This window comes from Gossypium arboreum, chromosome 12, assembly GCF_025698485.1.
Source record: "Gossypium arboreum isolate Shixiya-1 chromosome 12, ASM2569848v2, whole genome shotgun sequence".
In the NCBI taxonomy this organism is placed as follows: domain Eukaryota; kingdom Viridiplantae; phylum Streptophyta; class Magnoliopsida; order Malvales; family Malvaceae; genus Gossypium; species Gossypium arboreum.
Genome location: NC_069081.1, coordinates 119,959,777 through 119,968,977, shown reverse-complemented (window position 1 = coordinate 119,968,977; position 9,201 = coordinate 119,959,777). Strand labels below are relative to the sequence as shown.

The 9,201-nt window shown below is 31.8% G+C and overlaps 1 long non-coding RNA gene across 4 annotated transcripts; it reads left to right on the top strand.

The window, feature by feature from the left end:
* The first annotated feature begins 2,698 nt into the window (after positions 1–2,698).
* Positions 2,699–8,960, top strand: LOC108478517 (uncharacterized). Of its 4 annotated transcripts, none has more exons than XR_008275666.1 (6): positions 2,699–3,064; positions 6,001–6,385; positions 6,506–6,638; positions 6,760–6,912; positions 7,910–7,992; positions 8,697–8,960. It is a non-coding gene; the product is annotated as an uncharacterized LOC108478517 (long non-coding RNA). The 4 variants fall into 4 exon arrangements; XR_008275668.1 differs by having other exon boundaries at positions 2,700–3,064; positions 6,001–6,090; positions 6,272–6,638; XR_008275669.1 differs by having other exon boundaries at positions 2,701–3,064; positions 6,001–6,079.
* The last annotated feature ends 241 nt before the right edge of the window (positions 8,961–9,201 follow it).

Here is a 9,201-nt window from a genome sequence, read left to right as displayed (position 1 = left end):
ATCAAGATAATAGATCGACATTCTGTGCTTACAATGAAGCGGATCAAGATTTCAAAGATGGCATCCTGTGCTTATAGGGAACAAGTTGAAAACAATGATTTGGCATCCCCTGCTTATAGGAACGGATCGAAGATAGCATATCGACATTCACGTGCTTACGATTGAAGCGGATCAAGATTTCAGATGGCATCCACTGTGCTTATAGGGAACAAGTTGAAAACAATGATTTGGCATCCCTATGCTTATAGGGAACAGATCGAAGAATAGCAGATTTGACATTCCTGTGCTTACGGTGAAACAAATCGAAGATTTCAGCATGGCATCCTTGTACTTATAGGGAACAAGTTGAAAACAGCAGATTTGGCATCCCTGTGCTTATAGGGAACAGATCGAAGATAGCAGATCTGACATTCCTGTGCTTATAGTGAAGCAGATCGAAGATTTCAACATGGCATCCCTGTGCTTATAGGAAACAAGTTGACAACAGCAGATTTGGCATCCATGTGCTTATAAGAAACAGATCGAAGATAGCAGATCTGACATTCCTGTGCTTACGGTGAAGCAGATCGAAGATTTCAAAGATGGAATCCTCAGCTTATAGGAACAAGTTGAAGATAGCGATTTGGCATCCCTGTGTTTATGGGGAACAGATCAAGAAGCGGATCAAGAACTCAAGACTCGGCGAGCAGGGCAAAATTGGTCCTTTTATAGCCTTTGCTCTGTTCTTGTTACACAACAACAAGCAAAGAGGGGCAGCTGTATGGCCCAAATTTTGCCCGGGGCCCAATAAAACCAAACCCAAATTAAACCTAGCCCCAAACCCAACAACCTCCAAAGCCCAAACCTAAATGCACTTACCCAAACCTAAGCCCAATACCCAAAATATAAAAAATAAAAGAAATAAAATCCAAATATCTTTACTCCACTAAACCACTCCAACCACTCCACTAAACCACTCCAACCACTACACTAAACCACCCCAACCACCCTACTAAACCACTCCACTAAACCACCCCGACCACTCCACTTGCCTATAAAAAATTTATTTGTAAAATTTGGCTATAAAAGCCATTCAAGACTATGTTAGAAAGAGGGGTTTTTTGTTTTTTGGAAAGGCTAGTTTTTGGAGATTAATCAAAGATCAAAGCAAAAGAGGTTTCTTTTGTCTATTCTCATCTTAAGTTTTTGTTTGTTTATTGTTTTCCTTTCAATTTTATTTTGTTTTTTTATACTGAAAGTAAAAATAAAATAAGAAGCTTACCCATATTTTCATTACCGAAAAGGTTTTTTGAGGTCCCACCATGTGTACGGTGGCGCCTGACCAGATAACCGATGGGGTCCGTGACCGAAGCAAAGTCGGACTAATGGCCGAATTTAGAAAAGAGGAAGAAAGAGAGTTTAGAGCTTTGTTTTATTTTTTTATTTTATTATTTTTACTATTATTTATATTATTATTATTATTTCTCATGTATATATTATTATTATATTATATATGCCTCTCTATGTTTATTTATATTATTACTATCATTATTGTTACTTCTATTATTTTTTATTTCTGACTACTATTATTATATATATATATGTATTATTGTTTGTATTATTATTATTATTATTATCACCCCTATTGTTATTACTTTACTTTTGTATTCTAATATATTATTAATATTACTCATATTTTCATTATTTTTGCTATTACTATTATTATTATATATTGGTGTATATTTTTATGTATATATATATTTATATATAATATTGTTTTTTATTACTTTAATTTAATATTTTTATTATATTTACTTTTTGTATTTCTATATTTATTATTATTATATAGCGAGTGTGTATTTCTATTATATACATATATATATATATATATTTATATATAGTATTATTATTTATTTTACTTTAATATTATTATTATTATCATTATATCCAACCCAATAATAATTTTTTCATAAAAGTAATATTCAGATTTGATAATTGAGACAATCGTGCCTAACTTATCGAGTTTGATTTTTCTCCTTTAACTTAAATAACGGAATACTCTTTTAAATCATGACATGAGTTTTGAAAATGCTTATTCTCGAGATACGAGGTGTTGTTCCCTAACTTACGGGTATGGCATTTTGTTACCTCGAAATAAGATTTTTGCAAGTAAAGGTAATATTCGGTGTTCGGAATTCGAGAAACGTGCCCTAACTTCTGGGTTTCGATTTTCCTCGCTCACCTTAGCTAACTGAATAACCTTTTGAAATACACGAATTTTATATAAAAGGCAAGCTCGCTCTCGAAAATTCAAGATGTCGTGTCCTAACTTCTTTGGATGTGACATTTTATACTATGAGACGAGAATGTCTTTAACATTTGAGCATTTTCTTTACAAAGAGGATCGTATTTCAAATTCTTTCAAGTTTTAAAATTTTCGACACTAAGACACTAATTAATCAACTAGGTACCAATTTTGGGCGACGAGGTGCTAATCCTTCCTTGTGCGTGAACCGACTCCAGAACTCATTTTCTAATTTTCGGAGACCAAAATTATCATTTTAATAAATTTTAACTTTTATTAAAATGATTAATTTAAGGTAATATGATCACACCTCATAAAAAAATTGGTAACAACTCTCCTATTCGTTTTCATTTTAAAAAATCTAAGTCGATTCCTTTTTTTTTTTTTTTTTTTTTTTAAATGCTTCCTACAATATTAATAGATAAATGATGAAATAAAGAACCGATTGTTTGTTTTAAGTTGTCATTTAACCCTTTGCCTCCGGCATCTTCCCTCATGGCTTTGGAGAAAGAAGCTGCCATTGCTGCTGCTCCCTCTGATTCTCCTACCATGTCAGCCCAGCCCTATATTTCTCCTTCTCCTTTTATGCATCAATTTCTTCTTTTAGAAAAAAAGAATTCTTTTTTTTTAAGAATAATTCTCGACAGTAAATGTTCCTTCCCTTCACTTCGATGTGAATTAGCGGGATCATTCATTCTCATTTACCTTTTTATTTTTTTCAAATTTGACAAAATCATCAACAAGGCAATACCAGCTACCGTGGTGTATGAAGATGATAAGGTTCTGATCTTTTTTCTTTTTCTTTTTACTTTTGATTTTAAATTCTGCTGATTCAATCACTGCTTATTTGTACGCTGGAAAGATCTTTTAGAAATCAGGCCTTTTTTTTTTCCTTCTTGAACTATGGCTTGATTCTTGCAACAGGTGATGCTCATTATATATATATATATATATATATATTTTTTTTTTTTTGTTTCTTAAAACAAATTTCCCTCGACCAAATTCTGGTCGCGACCTGGAACTTGGTCTGGCTTTTAACAATTCGAAAGGCACTGCTTTTGACCTTTTCCATTTTTATCTTAAAATGGATAGAAATGCAAACACCCCCTGCCCTTATAAGTCGGAGAAGATACGTCGTCCTTATGCATTCTGACAATAGCCCGTTATTGGCCTAAAGTAATGCATCAAGACTTGTGGGGTAACACATTCTAAGTTAGAATGAGAGAGTAGAGGTTCATTTCCTTGTCTTAAGAGCTGTCTATATAAAGGGCTGTGTTTTTTACTTTTGTTTAATTTATTTTCACTAGTGGTCTTGCTAAGGGTAATAGATGAGAGTCTGTTGGAATTTTGAGGGATGCTGATTGTATTTAAGAGGATTGATTCTAAGGAATGAATGTGGAAGTGGCCTTATGCCTTGAAATTATTAGGTTCATTAATTGGATCAATCAGCTGGTCAAATAAATGAGATAGCAGATGTATTAGGTAAGGTTGGCATTTGAAGGGAAGTATTTTCATGGCTTGAGAGTGATATTTGTTCTTTTTTATTGAGTTCTCAGTGCGATTATTGGTATTTCCATGTCCTGGTACTGTCTGTTCTTACTTGGTGTTTGAGTTTTGGTTGACTTGTGCTACTGATGTTTTAATTCTACATATTGGTTCTGAAATGTCTTTGTCATTTGTTTGCTTTTGTGAGTGTTGTCGGTTATTAGTGAAAGTTGTCTTAACAAAAGGGTTTTTCATGTTCAAGTAAGAGTTAGAAAGAATGCAATTGGCTTCATAATTGTTAATGGAAAGAGTTTATCACTTCCAAGAGAAGTCAAGTGGACCACGTTTAAAATTTTAGATAATTTTGATGATGAAAACTGGTGAAGGCCACTCATTGATAGATTAGAGTTTAAGTAGCTTTCAGGAATGCTAGTTGAAACTTTGGAAGATCCATTCCAAATTGAACAAATGAAAATGTTGTTGGCATTAGCAAAATCAGGAATATGTCCGCAACTAAAATTAGAGACCTAATGTACAAAGCTTGATTAGATAAGCTGAATCAGGTAGAGATATTGTATGTAACAAAGCTTGATTAGGTTGTTTGAATCAGGTAAAGATATTGTATGTAACTGTATTGAAGCTGTCGAGGGTGTGTGGATTAGTAGCTATGGGATTGTTTAGTATGATGTTTTGAAGTTGATGTATATGATGTTTGCTGTTTATTGCTGCCTTAATGAAAAGTCCTTATTATTTTATTTCTTTCGTAACAATGAAATATCAGTACTCAATGTTGCACTGAAGAAAATTTTAATTAGCTTTGAATTTTGCTTCCATTGGCCGAAAGCTTTAAAGCTATAACTTCTGGTAAAGATTTTACAATAAGCCTTTTTATTTTATTAGCCAAACACTTTCTCCATTTCTAATACCGCCCAACCTTCTCAATTTGTCTCTCCTTTCTCAAACGTGTTATGTATCTTCTCTTCTGTAATGTGATACATTTCTGCTCTTTACAACGACCCTTTACCTGCTTCAATTCATCTTTCTGACACATGCACTTAGCACCATTTTGGTATCTTCATTTTTCTTTTTTTCTCCCTTTTTTAGTGAAGAGATAAATGACTTTCTAGTAAAAGATATTTTATTGGTAACAAAAGAAATATGGCCTTAATTGTTTTTTTCTTCAAATGTTATTATTGATGATAAATGATGGTATGAATTATTTTAGCATCTTAGTATTCAATGTATACATTTTTTGGTATCTGCACAGTATTTCATTGATTATTTTTAGATGAAATTTGGAGATGCTAGAACATAACTTAAGCTCTTTGGTATATTTTACAAATATTTTTATAGAATTATGATTAATTCCATATGGACCTGGATGAGAAGGTCATCAACAGTTTGTTATCCTACTAAGTCTTGGACTCTTCTGGAACTACTTAATTTGGAACTATCAAGTGAATCCTATCTTCTTTCATTTGTTCATATTTTTGTAACTTTCTTTTTTATTTTAGTCTGTTTCTTACAATTATGTAGCAATTGAAAAGTTCCTTGAGTTTGAATAATCTTGATCGACTTTTGTGTCAGTTTTGCGTTAGGGTTTTTAATTTTTTCTAGTCAATTTGGTTGGATTGGATTTGGTTGATCTCCAAGTATGGATCAATGTTTTCTCATGTTACTTTGCTAAGAAATAGACTTTAGTTTTCCTTTAGGCTCGAGGATAGGCCATTTCATAACTCTGTAGCTTCTAGTCAGGCTGGCTTGGGCTTTTGGCATGTTGAACAGTTAAATAGGTTACTATCAAAAATAATGTGTTGTCCTTTCTGTTAACACTAGCTGATATATGATATTTGATCAACATTAAGTGAAACGTGATAACAAAATATCAAACGTTTTAATTAGAGAAGCATGAAAATCTTCAGCTATGATTATAGTTTTTGTTTGCAAAACTATAATCTGAAGTCGAAAGTTTTAGCTTTTTAACCTATTAGTTTGATTTCTATTTGCGAGTGTTAATTTATGTTATTGTTTTCTGTATGAATCATGTATTCACCTCGTCAGATGCATGCGAGAATGACCTAGTTTTATTTATCTGTTTGGGGGTAGGTTCACACGAATATATTCTTGCTGTTTCTTTAGGTTAATATGTTTATTCTTTTCTGCCAGGTTTAAGTTTATTTGACATTCATTTGCACTAACATTATGTTTGTTTGCCTTTTTTTTGTTTGTAGGTCTTAGCTTTTAGGGACATAGCTCACCAGGCTCCTATGCATATTTTAATTATTCCAAAATCAAAGGATGGCCTAACTGGTTTGTCTATGGTACAACTTTTTTTGTCTTCGCTTCTAACTGAGCAGTAAATATTTATGCCCTCTATCATAGAGGAAACTACAATTATGGCTGGGTATTAATTTGGAAAAAAAAGTATGGAGTATTGTTAAAAGAATGCTGCTCAAGTTTTATCAATTTGATTTGCCTTTTGCGTCTTGCTCACTCTTGAAGCTGTATGAGGAAAAGAAAGAGAAGGAAAATAGGAGTGAAATTAAATGGAAATTGTATCAAGAAATTCTGGTGAAATTAAATAGAAGCTGGGTATAAATTTTGCTTCATGCATCTGTAAGTGAAATGTGTGTGTATATATATTCTCTTTTGATATATTTGCATGCATCCGTAAGTGGAATTTGCGTCTATATATATTCTTTTGGTATATTCTTTCTATCTGTTTCTTTCTATCAGGTCTGTGTATCATGTCCGGGAGTATGATGTTCACAAGCTCATGCACCTAGAGGAACCGATTGATATTTTCCTTCACACTGATTATGGGAACTGGCAAATACTTGTTCACTACAAAAAAAATTTCAAAGATGAGGTAATTATAATCGATTGCTGGAAATGCATATATGTGAAAGAATGAAAATCTTCATATCAAGCTTATTCAGTTTTCTTGTTGACCATTCCTGGTTGCTTGTTGGTTGAAACATATTTCCTAGATCCAGCAAGGAACTCTTGGAAGCAAGCCTGCTACTCGAAAAACTCAAACAATCGTATTGGTTTTCAGCTCACTTGCTGTGACGGCCCAAATTTCAGTGATATCGGAACAGTGATTTGAAATCACTAAATCTGACATGTGAGCTTAGATATGAGTAAGTAAATGTTAAGTGTGGTTTTAGAAATAATTTTGAATTAGTGAAATTATGTAGTATAGGAAGTTGTAGATAAAACGGAATAAAGACGACGTATCGAGACCTCGAATTCATAAACCGAGCCATAAATATTTTTAGAAATACTTATGGAGTGTAAATAAGTTAATATTAAAGTTTCGTCAAGAAATTTTAAGGTTTCAGTAGTTAATTAGGTAAAAAGGACTAAATTAAACTAAGTGCAAAATTGTGAGATGTGATTAAATAGCTCTAGTAATAATTAAAGGAGGACTAAATAGGCAATTAGACACCTATTATTGGGCTGGACGCATGTGTGTGCGGGAAAATTAAAAATCAAGTGTGAACAAGGGGCAAAATTGGAAATAGGGTAATAATTTAATTGTAAAATATGATATATTAGGTAAAATCTAGAGTTTTCTTCATATTTCTTCATCTTCTTCAGCTAAAAAACCACCATTACAGAGCTTTTAAGAAGCTGGTTTTTATATTCTACAGCATGTAAGTTTATCTCTTGATTATTTCTTATAATTTTTGTGTTTTTGAGACTTTTACAACTAGGTCCATATGTTTAATTCATTAGTTTTTGATTATATGGATAATTTTGAAAGTTTCCATGAACAAGTGCTGAAAGTTTATGATGATTTATCATGGAATTGAGGTTTTAATTCTATTATATGATGATTTTATGAAGAGATTTTTATAGAAATTATTATTTAGGACCTAATTGTGAAAGTTATGAAATTAGGGTTTGGTGATGAAACTTTGAATGTCAAAGGCTGTGAAATAGTTTATAATGTTTAAATAAAGTGTTATTTGAGAAGAATTAGTTCAATTGATAAATAAATTAAGCAGGGACTAAATTGTAAAAAATTTAAAAGTTTGGGGGTAATAGTATAATTTCAAAAATTTAAGGGTATAAATTGTGTAATAGAATAGAATTGTAATGGATGCTAATGAAGGAATGATTTTATAATTATAGATCAAGAAAACAAATTGAACCGTGGAAAGGAGAAAATTCAAGAATAGTCCCTGAATTTCTACAACTTTTGCAAATTAACCCAGGTAAGTTCATATGGCAAAATTCGATGTTTGATATGAAAATCTTATGATTGTTAAAGTATTTTATTGTAGATGAATATTTTCAAATTATATGAACTAATGAATAATGTGTAACTAAAAGAACAAATTAGCTGGAACAATGGTTTGAGTGCTTTCATTTTATGACTATAATGAATTGACGGAAAAGATGTGATACATGATTCCGTATAAGAACATAGCCGGGCTATGGCATTGGTACCATGTGATTCGTATTCCCGTATAAGACCATAGCTGGGCTATGGCATCGGTGTGATGTGATTATGTGATTCCGTATAAGACCATATCCGGGATATGGCATTGGTATGATATCATATGTGGTCCGTGTAAGACCATGGTAGGGCTATGGCTTCGGTGTGTGATGTGTGACAATGTGAAAGTCCATAGTTTATTATAGCAATGTGACAATGAAGCACTCAATTCCATTATTGTTCCCTAATTTGACAATGGAAATAAATAAGAAATGGGCCCAAAAGAATTAAGTTCGTGAATTGCATCATGAAAATTATTCAAATGAATTTATTAATGAAGTTGTGAATTGCAGGATGAAATAGTTTAACTAATATATATAATTGTGTTCAGTGTACGGTAAGATTTGTGTTAATATGCCTAAGAGCTTACTAAGCTTCAATAAGCTTACTTGTGTGTGTTTGATATTTTTTTTTATGTAGATTGAACTAAAGTGAAGTTGGTAGATCGGATCAACACAACAAGGCACACTATCCAGATCAATTCCGGTAGTTTTTGTTTTATGTTTAAAGATTTATATGGCATGTATAGAGTTTAAATGGATTGCAATAAAGATATTATAAACTAGTTAACAATATTTTGTACTAAAACAGTTTTTGGATAGTAGCAGTAGTTTGACTTCGAAAATTCACCATAAATTATGAAAATTTAATTAGAGGTTGAATAAAATATGAAATTAAAGATTATTGAGCCTAGTTTCTTATAAAAGAAATAATGTAAGAAATGGAATTGTAAATCATGAGATATAATAACTTTTGTGAGATAAGGTCAGAGTGATTTCGAGCTCCCCTGTTCTGATTTGTAAAAATCATTAAAAATTGTATAAAAATAATTAGGAGTCATACTATATATGTATGGATTCCTTATTGAGTCTATTTTTAAGAGAAATAAACGGCATGGTTATTTGAATTCTGTATAGGAAGAAAT